Raw genomic sequence first — 17822 nt, 5'->3', positions numbered from 1 at the left:
TGAAATGCATGTTGAAGTTGTTTTACATTGAAGCATTAGCACGCTACTTTGGAGATGACCTCATTTGCATTAGCAACTGTAAAACAACCCCTGATAAACGTAGTAGCATGCTCACGTTTGGAGATGACGTAGTTTTACAGTATCAGGGTTATTCATTAGCATGCGAGTTGGTGTAAAACTTCAGCCAATTACAGTAGCAGCTGAAGTCGTTTTACATTGAAGCTAAAACTTCATGCTAATGCATGCTGAAGTTATTTATCCTGCAGTCTACAGTTTTGTCATGAGTTTTATTCGAAACTTCAGTCTAAAGATACTGAAGTTATTTAGTTCATTTGCTAAAACTTCAGTTTAAACATGCTGAAGTTATTTAGTTCATTTGCGAAAACTTCAGACTAAACATGCTTAAGTTCATTTGCTAAAATTTCAGACTAAACATGCTTAAGTTATTTAGTTCATTTGCTAAAACTTCAGACTAAACATGCTTAAGTTATTTAGTTCATTTACTAAAACTTCATGCCGAACACATGTTGAAGTTTTGTCCTGCAATCTACAGTTTTGTCAATAGTCCTGAAGGGCAAAATCGTCTTTTTAAAATGCTTTTAACAAAAAAAATGGGTATGGATGCAAACGAAAAAATAAAACAGGTATAAGTTAAAAGGGGGCGACCAAATAGGGCGCCCCGTGCAATTTTTTATTTTCTGCTTCTCAAAAACTACATTTGCTTCTACTCGACAAATATTTTTCCTTTTAAAAGCTAGTCCAAATACTTTTACTTTGGGGGAAAAATGTCACGACCCGGATTTCCCACCCTCGGGAGTCGTGATGGCGCCTACTTGTAGAAGCTAGGCAAGCCACGATCTTAGAAATCATTACTCTTTTTGTTTTTAATTCCTTTTTAACTAATTAAATTAACCGAAAATAAATAATTAAATAACAGCGGAATAAGAAATTTAGCGAAAGTCTTAAATAAAATATAAAACAAAAATATCCTGAAGACCAACACATGCCTCTAACCAGAACCTGGTGTCACAACATCCACGGACTGTCTAGGATTATTACAAATAGGTGTTTGAAAGAAAGAACATAGTCTGTCTCGAGTACAAATGACAATAGAACATAAAACTGATAGAAGAGACGTCGGGCCTGCGAACGCCACCAGGGCTACCTAGGAGTCTCGGACTGAAGGATAGGTCCCAATCTATTGCTGGTGACCAAATGCTACTCCGGGGCCTGGATCTGTGCAAAAGAGCACAGAGTGTAGTATCAGCACAACCGACCCCATGTGCTGATAAGTGCCTAGCCTAACCTCGGCGAAGTAGTGACGAGGCTAGGACCAGACTACCAAATAAACCTATGCAGTTATATAAAGTACAGCGAAAAGTAAAGCAGGAATAAACAAGTAAGGATGGGAGGGGGAAACATGTTGCGGGGAGATAACAGTTCCGAATAAAGCTCAAGTAAGGAAAGGAACAATATAACTACAATGTCAACAAGAAGCAGAAATCAAATAAGTGCACGACATCACCCTTCGTGCTTTTACTCTCGTCCTCACCAAGCAATAACATAATAAAAACGTGCACGGCATCACCCTTCGTGCTTTTACTCTCTTTCCTCACCAAAGCAATTAGAATAATAAAATGTGCACGGCATCACCCTTCGTACTTTTACTCTCTTTCCTCACATATAATCAATAGAATTGGCACGGAATGGTACATCGTGCGGCACGGCATTACCCTTCGTGCTTTACACTCTTTCCTCACAATAACAAACAATGCACGGCATCACCCTTCGTGCTTTAACACTCTTCCTCACACAAACAACTATCACAAACAAGGGGCAAGGGAATAAACATAACAATAATAGGAATCCCGGCAAGGGAACACAATTAACCAATTAAATCCCAGCAAGGGTACAACATTAACAATCTCAACATCCCGGCAAGGGAGATAATCCACAAAGCAACATATATCCCGGCAAGGGAACAATTTAATAACCCTTTTCTCTTTTTCTTTCACTTTTATTTCATAACTCACTTTACCACTTGAGCCAATGCTCCAAAGGATTCAATCATCTCATATACTTTTATAATTCATAATATAACTCGAGCCAATGCTCCATGATGTTCAAAGGTCTCAATTCCTTCCACAAACTTTTTACAACAACTAGAAATCATCACCAAAGCATGAAGGATACAATGAAATCAAGATATTCACAATATAAGGACTCACGGTCATACTAGACACCAACATATAGATATTTGTTACCATGCCTATACGTCGTACACGACTCATACCACATAGCAAATAGGACTCAACTCCTAGTCCCTCAAGCTAAGGTTAGACCAAACACTTACCTCGATGCCTTGAACACAACTCAAGTCTCAATTATAGCTTTACCCCTTGATTCCACCGCCAATTCGCTCGTATCTAATCACAAATTACTTAATTACATCAATAAGTGCTAAATGAATCAACCCCAATGCATGAAAATGAGTTTTCCAAAATTTCACCCAAAAAGCCGAAAGGCGCTCCCGGGCTCACGTGGTCAAAACCCGAGGTTCGAACCAAAACCCGATTACCCATTCCCCCACGAACTCAAATATATAATTTGTTTTGAAATCGGACCTCAAATTGAGGTTCAAATCCCCCAATTTTTAAAAACCTAGGTTCTATCCAAAACACCCAATTTTCCCATGAAAATCTTTGCTTGTAAGTTTAAATCATGTTAAAAGATGTTAAGGAGTGAAGAAAATAAGTTAGAAATCACTTACCAACGTTTTGGAGAAGAAGGGTTGTTTGAAAAATCGCCTCTTATGTTTTTAGTATTTTGAAAAATGAAAAATGACTGAAAATCCCGTTTATTTATACCCCTCTGAGACCTCCTGTGCGGACCGCATTAAATGGACCGCGACCGCACAGGCTTACGTGAAGACCTGCAGTTCAGCACCCTGTGCGGACCGCACAAAGCTGGTTGCGGCCGCACAGCCTCCACCGCGCCCCGCACAAAGGCGACCGCGGCCGCGCTGGCCCCTCCGCGGTCGCACACGATTTCTCGCGGACCGCATTAGAGGGTTCAGAGACCTGCAACTCCTGAACCTGCAACATCTGATTTTCTAAGCCTAAGGCATCCTGGAACCTACTCGAACCTCACCCGAGCCCTCGGAACTCCAACCCAAGTATACACACAACCTCAAAAACATTCTACGAACTTATTCGTGCGATCAAATCGCCAAAATAAAATCACGGACATCGGATTAAACCTCAAAATCCATGAATTCTTTCAAACTTCATAAAACATCAAATTTTCCAATTTAGGTCCGAATCACGTCAAACGACGTCCGTTTTCAACCAAATTTCACATGAAGCACTTAAAACATATATAAGACCTGTACCGGGCGCCGGAACCAAAATACGGTCCCGGTACCATCGCTTTCTAATCAGATTTCATTTCAAATTTCCTTAAACAATTTCAGAAAATATTTTTTCTAAAAAAATTCATTTCTCAGGTTTGGGACCTCGGAATTCGGTTCTGGGCATACGCCCAAGTCCCATATTTTCCTACGGACCATCCGGGACTGTCAAATCACGGGTCCGGGTCCGTTTACCCAAAACGTTGACCAAGGTCAAATTTATTCATTTTAACATCAAAACTTAGCATTTTTCATAGAATTTCATATTTAAGCTTTCCGGCTACGCGCCCGGACTGCACACGCAAATCGAGGCGACTCTAAATGAGATTTTCAAGGCCTCGGAGTCATAGAATTCAAATAAAACAGGTGATGACCCCTTTGGGTCGTCACAAAAAAAACTTTTGGCCAAACGAGCTACTATTTGGCTACTAATGTGACATTTGTTCTCTATTGTTCACATACAGACAATCAGATTAGAATTCGGGTAAACACCCAAGAGCATCATGTAATTTAACACATTAACAGAATATGATTTCTTTTATATCGTATTCTACAATCATTAGTTTCATCTAATAAAGTTTACTCTAATTTGTTAATATATTTATTGAACATGTTTTTCTTTTATCCATATTTCTCTTGCCTCTTTTTGAACTTGCAGACTATATGGTTTTAAGCGGAGAGGCAGAATATATTAATTTAAATTGTAATTAAATTATTATAAGCTAATTTCAAATACTTACAACCTTGTTGAATTTGGCGATTCTTAATTTTCATATACTTCTCTTGCGTGTTTATAAATTTCAATGATATTGTCAAGAGTCAATCCAACAACAGCAACAACGATGACAACAACAAGCCAGTTGAATCCCACTAGTGGAGTCTGGGGAGAAACAGACCTTACCCGGATAGAGAGGCTCTTTTCGGGAGACCCTCAGCTCAAAGACAATATATCTGTAATAACAACATAAACCAGAAAAATAGTATCAACATCGTAAAAAGACAGCAAATAAATAGAAAGGCCAAAACAGTATGAAACACACAAAAAAAGGTAGCAGTCCTAGACAAAACACTATCTCACTAACCACTCCAACGAGAAGAAACGCTCGACTAGCCCCTAACCTACAACCCTAATGCTCGACCTCCACACCTTCCTATCAAGGGTCATGTCCTCGGAAATCTGAAGTTGCGCCATGTCCTGCCTGATCACCGCTCCCCAATACTTCTTAGGCCGCTCTCTATCTCTTCTCGTACCTGCCAGAGCCAACCGCTCACACCTCCTAACCGGGGATCTAGGCTACTCCTTCGCACGTGCCCGAACCATCTAAGCCTCGCTTCCGCATCTTGTCGTCCAAGGGAGCCACGCCCACCCTCTCTCGAATATCCTCATTCCTAATCGTATATATCTTAGTGTGTCCGCACATCCATCTCAACATCCTTATTTCTACTACTTTCATCTTCTGGATATGTGAAATCTTGACTGGCCAACACTCAGCCCCATACAACATGGCCGGGGCTAACCACCGCTCTATAGAACTTACCTTTAAGTTTCGGTGGCACATTCTTGTCACACAGGAGACACTAACCTCCATTTCATCCACCCTACCCCGATACGGTGCGTGACATCCCAGTCGATCTCCACATCTCCCTGTATAATTGACCCTAGGTACTTGAAACACACACACACACTCTCTCTCTCTCTCTTAGGGATGACTTATGAGTCAATCCTCACTTCCACGTCCGTTTTTCCCGACACGTCTCTGAACTTACACTCCAAATATGCCGTCTTGGTTCTACTCAACTTGAAACCTTTAGACTTCAGGGCCTGCCTCCATACCTCCAGTCCCTCGTTAAGGCCGATGCGCGTCTCATCAATCAGAACTATATCATCAACGAATAGCATCATGGCACCTTCCCTTGAATATAGCGTGTTAGTAAGTCCATCACCAGGACACATAAGAACGGGCTGAGCGTAGATCCTTGGTGTAACCCCATAACCACCGAAAAAGGCTATGAGTCACCTCCCACAGTCCTAACTCGAGTCTTAGTTCCACCATACATATTTTTTATTGCCCTAATATAAGCTACCGACACACTTTTCACCTCCAGTCATCTCCATAGAACGTCCCTAGGGATCTTGTCATACGCCTTCTCTACGTCAATAAATACCATGTGCAAATCCCTCTTACTATCTGTGTACTATTCCACCAACCTCCTAATAAGGTGGATAACTTCTGTAGTAGAACGCCCCGGCATGAATCCAAGCTGGTTCTCAGACATAAACACCGCCCTCCTTACCCTCCCTTCCACCACCCTCTCCCAAACTTTCATGGTATGACTCAGTAACTTGATAACCTTATAGTTGTTAAAATTTTGGATATCACCTTTGTTCTTGTACAACATAATCATCGTACTCCACCTCCACTCAGCTGGCATCCTTTTTGTCCTGAAAATTACATTAAATAGCTCAGTCAGCCACTCCAAGCCTGCTCTACCCACATACCTCCAAAATTCTACTGGAATCTCCTCTGGTCCGGTCTCTTTGTCCCGATTCATTTTACGCATCGCTCCCACGACCTCCTCAACCTTACATAATTCATTTTGTCATTATCATTTTACATAGGGTTATGAAGATACTGATTAGTGCTAACTAGACTAAGAAGAAAATTACAATTATTAGTGCTAATACAATAACTAAAGTTACAAAGATCTTCACCCTCTTCCTACGTTGTAGTCGATCTCTCTCTCTAATTCTTGATAATAGTCCTGAAATCACTTGTTTATAGTGATCTGGAAGAGGTGGGTCAAACCACCTAAAAAATTACAAGAATTGGCTCGACCATAGTTTGAGCACCCATAAAACCTTCTTCCTGGATTTGTTGGCTTCCAAGTGATACAAATATGAGCGTCAACTCCACAATGACAAATACAGGACTTTGAATCATTTTCACAGTCTGGAAAAAGAAAAAAAATTAAATAAAGCTTCAAATTTTAAGAAATATGAAGGAATGAAGCTTCAAATGCTATATAATAGAGGGATAATGTGTTTTACATTGAAGGAATAAGTGCCCACTTAAATAAGCCCCATTTTTTACCGTTTGGGCGTTGGGAAGGGGGCTCTCACACTTACAAACGTCGTGAGACTCACGTAGCAGGCTGACTAGGACCAACTGACGGCACATGGGATGGGTCAACGGTCAGATGTGTTTATTAGTTATGGGTTTCACGAGTTTGAGTGTTTAAATGGGAAAGTCCAAAGTTTGTGTATCGGCTTTCAAAAGCCATGCAAGTTTAAGTGATCAGGAAGCCATCGCCTTTTCTAAAATTACTATCCTGGCACACAGACCTTTGTACCAAATTAAGTAGGCGTTTGGCCATAAGATTGTAAAATTCCAAAAAAAAAAAGTGAAAATAGTATTTGAAAATTAGAGTTGTATTTGGACATGAATATAATTTTGGGGTGTTTTTGAAATTTTATGAGTGATCTGAGTAAAAATTTTGAAAAACAGCTTTTTGGAGTTTTTCAAATTTTTGAAAAATTCCAGAATTCATCTTCAAGTGAAAATTGAAAATTTTATGGCCAATTACCGATTTCAAAAAAAAGTGAAAAATTTTCGAAAAAAAGTGAAAAAATTCTTATGTCCAAACGGGCTCTAAGTAATGCATATTAGATGGATTGAGAGGTTATTGTGTGTCTCAAACTTCTTATCATATTATATAAGGAAAAACTGACCCAAAAGTTAAGCGCTTTAATGACATTCCCTCAAGGGATTGACCCTTACACTTCGAGAGTCACCAAGACTTTAGCTACTGTAGGCATATTATGAAAAGCAATATTGACATAAACAAGCAGACATATATAAAACAACCAAATTCGATAGCCTTCTTCGTTGACAAAATTAGCACTAAAAGTTGTCTAGTAGCAGAAATAGTTTAAACATTGTTCCAAAAGAAAATCACAGTTAAACAGACTGAAGTTAACCTACAAATTAAGTTCTGCAGCTAACAGACTTAAGTTATCATAAAAATAAACATTCAGTCATCTTCAAGGTTGAGATTGGTTCATGTTTTGCTGAGATTGGCTCAAGTTTGGACATGGAGATTGGCTTGACTAAGATGAAGAATGGACTTGAGGTTGGCTAAGGCTTGCTTGAGTTTGTCTTCTCCTCAACTGTTGTTAAAGTTGCCTTTGTGTTATAGCATTTCTTCCTTGCCACCTTAGTCCAGGTGCACTGTATCTAAGATCAATATTGGTCTGCCCAGCATCCACTACTTTTATAGGATCAGAATGTACCATATCTCTTGATCCACACTGCATAGGAAGCCAAATTAGCACCCAAACTACTAATATCTGACTAAAAATTCAAATCCTCAATGATCTTACCCTTTCTATCACTGTTCCTGAATCACTAAATAAAATATCAAATCCAGTAGTTCTTGGTCTTCCTCGAAGTCCACTAGCTCTTGGCCTTCCTCTAACACTAGATATAATATCCTCAGAAGTCCTTGATCTCATACTTCCAGTATCCTGATGTAAGATAAAATACTATCTAGTAATTTAAAAATCATGTTCCAAATACAGATTAACTAAAGTAAAAAATGAATACTTACATATGCACTTGCAACAGCTGATGGTTGAGTATTTCTGGTCCAAGCAGTTCCAGAATCACTTGCAGGATCTGATTGTTGAGTTGTTGTTTGAGCAGCCTGTGATAGTTGAGTAGCACTAGCATTTCTGGGTCCTGCTGTTCCATATCCTTGTCCTTTATGAAATTTCCAAAAAATAAAATGAGTTATAGAAACAACCAGAGTACAAGTCACAGTCAGAAACAAATTGAATGTATTACCAGGATAGGACACCCCTTCTTGTTATGGCCTACTGTCTTACAATGAGAGCATGTCATTGGTGTCCCTTTCCTTGATCTCTTACCAAACTTATTTTTAGGTTCATCTTGAGCTTTTTTTCTATTTTTCTTAGGTCTACTAGGCACCTTGGTAATTATAGGAGGCTCAACAGTTGGATTTTGTGTTGATGGTCACATCTCCATGTTGGTTACTGGGTGTATGTAACAACTAAAAACCTTCAGGTATGTTTCTTTCCTGTACCAGTGAACATAGTCAGCAGGCTCAAATCTCTTAAAAAATATTGCACATATTGCATGGGAGCATGGTATTCCTTTGAGCTGCCGTGATCTGCATGTGCATGTATTGTTGGAGAAGTCAACAATATAATTGTAAACCCTATGTTGTATCTCATACCCAGTGTCCCCATTCCATTTAAATCCATGCTTAACTGCATATTGAGATTGTTCCTCTATGTACCCCATTGCCATAGGAGATACACCAGAAATCCACCTTGTTGTAAATTCTCTCATGGTAGTCATCCTCTCCATCACCTTCACTCTAATCTCTTCTAACATGGTTATGATAGACTTGTGCCTAGCAGATAAGATCAAACTGTTAAAGGTCTCACACATGTTGCTCTCCACAAAGTCACATTTACTCCAATATTTGAAGAATGCTCTACACCAAATTGTTTTGGGTATTTCTGTAAATCCTCAATGATCTTACTGTCACCTAATTCTGCCAACTCATCTATCTTAGCCTTCAAATATGTTTCAAATGAAGCCCTTGCACAGGCCCAGAACTTCTTCCTTCTTTCCGCTCCTTTCCACTTTTGTTTCCAGTTGCTCCATATGCGTCTTGCACACATTCTGTGCTCAGCATTTGGCAACAACTCAGAAACAGATGCAACAAGTCCCTTAAGCAACAAGAAAAACAATTAGAATAACAGAAACATATATAAAGTAGACAAGTAATTACAGGAAGAACAGGGGTGAAGCATATACCTTCTGCAAATCAGAAATGATGGTCAGCCCTTCACCTTGGGATTCATTGAGCTGCAGATCATGCATCAGGCACCTAAAAAGCCATGACCATGTGTGCTTTGTCTCCTTTTCAACCACTGCCCAGGCAACATGGTACATTTGGTTGTTACCATCTTTACCGATGCATGATAGTAGCTCACCCTTACACACACCCTTCAGAAATGCTCCATCAAAGCCAATAACATTTCTACATCCTTCCAACTAACCTACTTTTCAAGCATGTAGACAAATATAGGTACCCACAAATACCTCTTTACCAGGTATTTTCTCCTTTGAAGTCTTCACAACAACAGTGCTGCCGGGATTTGTAGACCTTAACATGTCAGCATAATTATATATTTAGCAAACTCCTGCTTGTAATTACCAAGATACTGACCTATGACCTGATGTTTAGCCCTGACACATATGGATATTCCCACATACACACCATACTTTATCCTAATCAAATCCTGCAACTTCCTAAGCTTTATGTCAGGTTGATTGATAATCTTGTCCTTGAAATGTTTAGCTGTCACACCTCCTTTTTCCCAAAGGGGGACATAAGGAATTTTTCCGATTAAAGTGACATTAATCGAAATGGAATTATTTATTTAATTCACAGTCGCCACTTGGAATAATTTATGGTATCCCAAGTTACCGGTTTATTTTAAATCCCAAATTGAGGAAATTTGACTCCGTAGTCTGCGAAACCAGAAGACCGGGTAAGGAATTCTGCTAACCCGGGAGAAGGCGTTAGGAATTCCCGGGTTTCGTGGTTTTAGCACGGTCGCTTTAATTATACCTGGCTTAATTAAATTGTTCAATTACTCATTTTGGAACCTATGTGCTTTTACCTTTTTAACGCTTTTTAATTTGAAATGAACCAAGCATACGTGTATTCATTTTGTTTGATTATTCATAATTACGGAATTATCTTAAAACGAGTCACGTGTACGTGTACTCATTTCGTTAAGCGCGTCAAGAATCATGTCATGTGTACATGTACACAATTAATCACGCTTTATTATTAATCCTAAGATTGTTTACCAAAGTCACGTGAACGCATACATTGCCTTTATTTTGGAAATCATAATTATGTCACGCGAACGTGTACATAATCACGACAATAAATTTAAACGCGTCTAAATCAATCTTGAGTATTCATAAAATTATTTTCTAAACTAGTTTGAGATTTGTTGTGCAAGGCCATTGATTATGGTTATAACATTGTGGGTAGAAAGGGATATAGCTCGGGATGCGATTGGCTTGACAAAATTATTTTGGCCCAAACTAGCTTGGTCCAACATTTTCTAACATCAAAATTACCACCATGGTCTGCTAACCTCACCTACGGCCAATCATTCGGTCAAATCAACTCAAAACAAAAACCTTACAACTCTAAAAATTAACATCAAGGTCCAACTTAATCATAGTGTTACTGATTCCAGTGATTTAGGTCATAAACTATTCTAAGAAAAAAAATCAAAAGAAAAATTAACAAAGTATTTCAATTATGAGCAAATTATTATTATTATTCAAGGATAAGACAAACTAAGATTAATTCTAAAACTTGTCAAAATGCCTGTTTAGCCTTAATTAGAAAGTGATATTAATTCTCTAAAAGTCCCTAGATGAAACTACATAAGCAAAACAACCAAAATTTATTTCAAATATAAAGAATAATCCACCAAAAGCATTAAAATCACAAGAAATGACTTCTCACACTATTTGAATAATAATACATTAACAATAAAGTAAAGGACAATGGACCTTTGTTGCAAACTTTCTTTATATTTGGAAACCGACTGTGAACAAAGACGGTCATCGACCTCTTACCGCACGTCGGAAAAAACTCGAATAGAACCTCTCGGAATTGCAAACAGACAGCTTGTCGACTCAACTCGCACCTGTGGTGTCGTTTTGGACGATTTTGAGGCTGTTTTTGGGTGGTTTTGGGGCTGGAATTCGGACTAATTTATGGAGGTGTTTTGATGTTGGTTTTGGGACAGGTTCGGGGGTCGTTTCAGGTAGGTAATGGTTGTTTCTGGGCAGCAGCTATGGTGGCTTTAGAGCTGCATTTTTTGTGGCTTTTAGAGCTCATTTTGGGAGGGATTTTTTTCTAGCTGGGTTTAGGGACGATTTTCAGGTTACTTCCATGGCCAAAGATGAAGTTTTTTTAGTGATAAAAATGGTATTTCTAGTGTTGGAGAAGAAAGGGATGATTTCTTCCTTTAGTTGATGCACAACTTTTCTACCTAAGGCTCCCTAATGTCTGTCCCCATTTCTATGCGTGTGTGTGTGTGTTTTTAATTGAAAAAGGGGGTGGAGGAGTTCCTTGTGGTGACTCAAAAGGAAGATCAAGTAATACTCGAGTTTCTGTCATATTTTGAGGGTATAGCAGACAAAATTGACAGATTTTCCACCCTCCTTTGTGATTGTGAGTATGAGAAGATTAGGAGAGGAAGGACCTCTGTTTTCGTCCCTTTCCCTAGATCTCTCATTCTCTCTATCTTTTTCTAGTTTTCCTTTTTCCTATTCTTTGTTCTCTCTATCCTCTATCCCCCTTTTTACAGATGCAAGTCCCTATTATATTGTCACGACCCAATTTCCACACTGGTCGTGATGGCGCCTCTCGTGAAGACGAGGCCAGCCAACTAACCCAACTCGTCTTTAAAAAAATAATTTAATCATGAATAAACAGCTAAAATATGACTTAAAAATATTAATTAGAGGAATTACAACCCCACACAGCCCTAATCGGGGTGTCACAAGTCACGAGCATCTATCAGAATGTAAATTCACTACAAGGTCTCCAATATACAAAACCGGAATAAGAGAGGAAAATGGTGCCGCGAACGCTGGCAGTCACCTCCTTAACTCATATAACCCTGCCTCTGATCAGCCAAAACCCGCTACCGGGTGAAAAGATACCTGCATCTGCACACGAGGTGTAGAGAGTAAAGTGAGTACTCCAACTCAATGAGTAATAAAGGTAAATAATAACTGAGCGGTAAGAAATCACGTATGGCATATCATCATGCTATATAGAAGTAGTGTAAAACCTATTGAGAAAAACAGTGAAGCTGTGAAATCCTTGAAAATATCTTAGTCAGTTTAAAACTTCTTTGAAAATGACTTTTTCAACATTATGCAAACAAATGCAATTCGAATAGTGCAGATAAGCACAGAAGTCCGCCCCTCGGGCACCACACTCAATTAACAGATAATGTCAGGCAATCTGGTAGATATCTCATGAAGTAGCACAACAACAGGTAAGGCAAGCAAATAAAATAAAGTAAACACACAGAACAGTACTAGTACCGCTGCGGCGTGCAGCCCGCTCCACATACCGCTGCGTCGTGCAGCCCGAGCCGTTTATTGTCGACGGCACTCACTGGGGGTGTGCAGACTCCGGGAGGGGCCCCTTACGGCCCAAGCGCAATATCAAGCCATCTCATGGCATCAAATCTAGGCCCTCGGCCTCATATCAGTATCAGTATAACACTGCTGCGGCGTGCAGCCCGATCCAAAAGTATCCTAACAATACAGGCCCTCGGCCTTACTCAGTCAACAAAATCACATAGGCCACTCGGGCAACAGTAAAGCATGATGCTCAGCCCAAAATATTTTTAGAAATATCATTTCGAGTGTTTAAGGCATAATAAACTTGGCCGAGTTTTAAAACAGTGGAAATATATAATTAAATCAGTGAGGAATTATCAACAACAATCCCCGAAGGGTTCAAATAGCTGGCACGAAGCCCAAATATGGCAATTAGCCCAAATTATGATGATAACAAGTAAATTTCAGTCAAGTACGCAGTAAATTCATCAATCGGGACGGACTAAGTCACAATCCCCAATGGTGCTCTGCCCCATGCTCGCTATCCGGCGTGCAAGTCACCTCAATATAGCACTACGATGTGCGAATACGGGGTTTCAAACCCTCAAAATATCATTTACAATCATTACTCACCTCGAACCGGCGAAATCTCTAGCTCGCAACGCCTTTGCCCCTCGAATCGTCCTCTACGCGCGTTGAATCTATCCAAAACCAGAACGAATACGTCACAATATGCTAAGGAAAAAAAGCCCAAGCAAAAATAATCGATAAATATCAAAAATCCCGAAATTAGCAAAACCCGAGCCCCGAGCCCACTTCTCGAAACTTAGAAATTTTCACATCAACGGGTTCCTTATCTCCTCACGAGTTCATACATACCAAAAGTTCTCAAATCCGACCTCAAATGGTCCTTCAAATCCTTAAATCAAATTTCAAAATCCCAAGCCCTAGTTCTTCAATTTTAGGCTTAATTTCCATGAATCTCTAGGTGGATTTCACAATAAAAACGAGTTTCAAGTTCAAAAATCTTACCTCCAATCGATTCTCCTTGAATCCCTCTTCAATTTCCTTCAAAAAGCTCTCAAAAAGATCAACGATGGAGTAAATGAGCCCCAAAATCGCGGATGAAATGAAATTATAACATTCTGCCCAGGTATTTACTCTTCGCGATCGCGGGAAATGCTTTGCGATCGTTAAGAACAACTTTTCTCAGCCCAAAATTTGCCCTTCGCGATCGCGGACAATGCTTCGCGATCGCGAAGAACAATTCCAGCTCTTTCGGACAACCTTCAGTATAATGGTCATAACTTTTTGCACACAACTCCAAATGATAAATGGTTTGATGTTCTGAAAACTAGACACAAAGGGCTATAATTTCATATATTTCTCATTTCCTGAATCCTTATACATTGCGAGATATAAGCTTCCAAAGTCAGCCCTGTGTATTAAAGAACTTCCCGGACAGCCTATAGTGTAACCACCATAACATTTTGTACACAACTTCTAATTCAAATTAATCAACATTTCTGAAAACTAGATACAAAGGGCTACGACTTTCATTTTTGGATCACCTCTAAATTCCTTATAGATTGTGAGATATAAGCTTCCAAAGTGGGATCAACGCAACAGAATATTTGTTCTTCGCGATCGCGAATCACTGTACGCGATCGCAAAGCACTGACAATTATTTCGCATTTTACTCATCGCGATCGCGTCCGATTTCCCGCGATCGCATAAAACACTGCTGTAGCCAAAAACCAGCACCTAAAAATAGCTTAGAAATGGTCCGGAACCACCCGGAAACTCACCCGAGGCCCTCAGGGACCTCAACCAAACATGACAACCAATCCTAAAACATCATTCAAACTTGTTCCAATCTTCGGAACGTTCAAAACAACATCAAAACACAAATTTTTCATCGGATTCAACCTTAAAAATTTCAAAAACTCTAAAAACACATTTTCGTTCAAAAAGTCTACCAAACCTTGTCCGAATGATCTGAAACTTTGCACGCACATCCCAAATGACATAACGGAGCTACTGCAACTCTCGGAATTCCATTCCGACCCCTATATCAAAATCTCGCCTATCAACCGGAATTCGCCAAAATACTAACTTCGCCAATTCAAGCCTAATTCTACACCGGACCTCCAAAACCAATTCCGATCACGCTCCTAAGTCATAAATCACCCAACGAAGCTAACCAAATCATAAAAATTCCGATCCGAGCTCATATACAAATAAGTCAACTCTTGGTCAAACCTTTCAAATTCAAAGCTTTCAACTGAGACTTTTTTTCAAGTTCATACCGATTTCTGTAAAGACCTGAACCAACGATCTACATCAGCCATAATACATTACACGGGGCAGTCATGCCCGAGAACTAGCGATCAAATTGTAAAAACTCAAAACGGCCGATCGGGTCGTTACATCCTCCCCCACTTAAACACACGTTCGTCCTCGAACGCTCCCAAAGTTGATCTAGAAGCCAACCAATAGCTGAATAACCTTACCAAGCATATATCCGGGGGTGATCCCACGTCACCCTATCTCATGTAGGTCCGATAATACATAGAAACTGAAATTACACAATCCATCGTAGTGCATAAACCATAGAACCACATTTCCACCACCGAAATCATCCACAAGATCAAAATCTCACATCTATACTCTGTATAAACCCGAGCAGCTGTAATAACCCATACCTGCAACCTCAGTGCCATTACATGATAAACCACATAACCCTAACGCTCGCAGCAATAACTTCTATTCACAATAGCTGTACACAACACCTAAATACCGATAGAAAAACTCTTACCAACTAAAGGCTCATCCCAACACTTTCATATACTGCCAACGATAAATGAGATACGTAATAACCACGACCATCTCTCAGGCAAACAATTCAGGAAGCTATTTCTCCTTTGGCAAATTCCATAGCAATTTTCGAGCCGAACCTCAGTATTATCCTTCCAACCAGCTGAAATCAAATTTCATATTCATTAATGATCCCACCGATCTTTTCTAATCCAACACACCACCCTGGTGACACGACACATCAATAGAGGCCTAAGCCGCAACTAGCATGATACGCGCACCAATAAGCAACGGTCCGAACATACTCAAATCATGAAAATGACTCAAATGAAAGAGCTGTACCTCAAGCTCACCAGTACCACCACAACACAAGGCTGAGAACCCGTCTCACATCACAGAATAGAACACACGAATCTAACCCGCAAGGTCATATCTCCACATTGCTTCGCTACAACGCGCGATCCTATCCAAACTCTGCTCCACATGAGACACCTCAAGTCACTATGCTCGAAATTGACAACCACGCACAATTTGATGTCGGGAACCGAAACAAATCATTACACCCACGGTGAAATAAGTAACATATACCACGCAAACCCGATAGAACATAACCAATACGCCATTCATCGAGCAACACCCAATTACTTTTCCCGCTCGACTTCCACTATGAACCCCAATAGAACCGCACCATATGTGCCTATAACCAGCAAATCATAACGACTCGCAATACAGAAAGGCAACTCATAGATCTCCCAGATCACTAATAAGCTCAATAATGGTCGAATCAGCCTATGCCTTAACAATACAATTCGGGCTAATCAAGCTGACTCAAGCTAGAACACACATCCACATTGGCCTGCCAACGAACTCCTAACCAAGGAAACCTGAACTTGTTCCTTCCACTACTATAACTCCTGCCGGTGCCATACGATACGGTGCCCGGCATCGAATTAATACCAAAATCGACAACTCTTCCCGGCGACATGCCCGGCCACAAGAAACACATCCGACAAGTCCCTCACCACCGAAACTGAATCAATATGAGGAGCCTCAGTACTGACACCCATCAGAAAAACCCAAGTAAGAAAGGCAGTCCTTCCCAGCCATCCGCTGGGTCTTCGAAGTGTAAAGCCACTCTACTAGAACATAATCCGACGCACTTCGCAACTCAACCCGTGGCATTTCCGGCATAGCCCACAGCGCAATAGTCCAGAATAACCCCACACGGAGGCAACCAGTCTAGACCCCAATATGACATCCAAAATCTAACATACCAAACAAAGAAGATCCACACGGGTCTCCAGACCCCGATAGTCACTAACCAGGACCGATACACACGATCTACAACCACGACATAGCCTGAATATGAGAGCTTCAGTCTCCAAATCTACACGGCACATGAATCACCATATCCCATCCCAATTCCGCCGTCTGAAATCCTGCCACGCCTCTAATACCCAATCATTCACGAGAGATACTCTAAAATCCTTNTTTAAAGAGTCTGCGAACCAGAAATTCTAGATAAGGAATTCTGTTAACCCGGGAGAAGGTGTTAGCGCCATAGATCAAAATACACTCAATAACTCATAACACTTTTGCTCTATTGATGCCACAATACCATAGTGAGATTAAACTCAAATCATTTGTAAGCTTGAGAAAAAACAGATCATCTAGCACTTTAAATCTTCTGCAAATCTCGCATTCATCCCCGCAACAGTTAAGCCCACTTTCTTAAGAGACCCGAAATTTCGAATTTCATCACGTACTTTTCACTTACACATGAGATCTTCTAACATACACATAAGGATCACACCACTTCAGAACACTCCGCAGGAGATAACCCACCTGCTTCGCCTCAATATAACATTTCTATATACCTTCCACCGTCATAAACTGTCGGCATTCACTTAGTCTTCCTGAGTTTGAACTCATATCGCAGCATGGAATTTACTTCACTCACAACCGGAAAACATGAAAGGATCCTTCACACGCCCATTGCGTTTACCGAATCCGAGAGTCCGAGCTATACCTCAAATCACGATGGAATTCAAACACCTAATAGTTCTTCTATCATCCAGCAGACTTTTCTCATGGCTTCCAAATTATATGGATGCATCTCGCAGTACTAACATACTCATCACATAGCCATCCAGCTGTCGCTTCCACTAATATGGACAATACCGAGCATATAAGTTCAAAAACACTTGCTCACACAATCAGCACCTCAGTGCTCAAGCCATAGGCAAAGATCCGGCCTCAAGTCCTCTAGACTGGCCCAATATCAAACTCACAGAGATCACATCTCGCCCCTCGATCAGGGAATCACAAGCCATCAAGGCACATCTGATACTGAGCGCTCATACGCGCATACGAACGCGTGGAAGGAATTC

Source organism: Nicotiana attenuata, chromosome 7, assembly GCF_001879085.1.
Source record: "Nicotiana attenuata strain UT chromosome 7, NIATTr2, whole genome shotgun sequence".
Lineage (NCBI taxonomy): Eukaryota > Viridiplantae > Streptophyta > Magnoliopsida > Solanales > Solanaceae > Nicotiana > Nicotiana attenuata.
The sequence above is the reverse complement of the archived record's forward strand: the minus strand, read 5'-3'. Positions refer to the sequence as shown.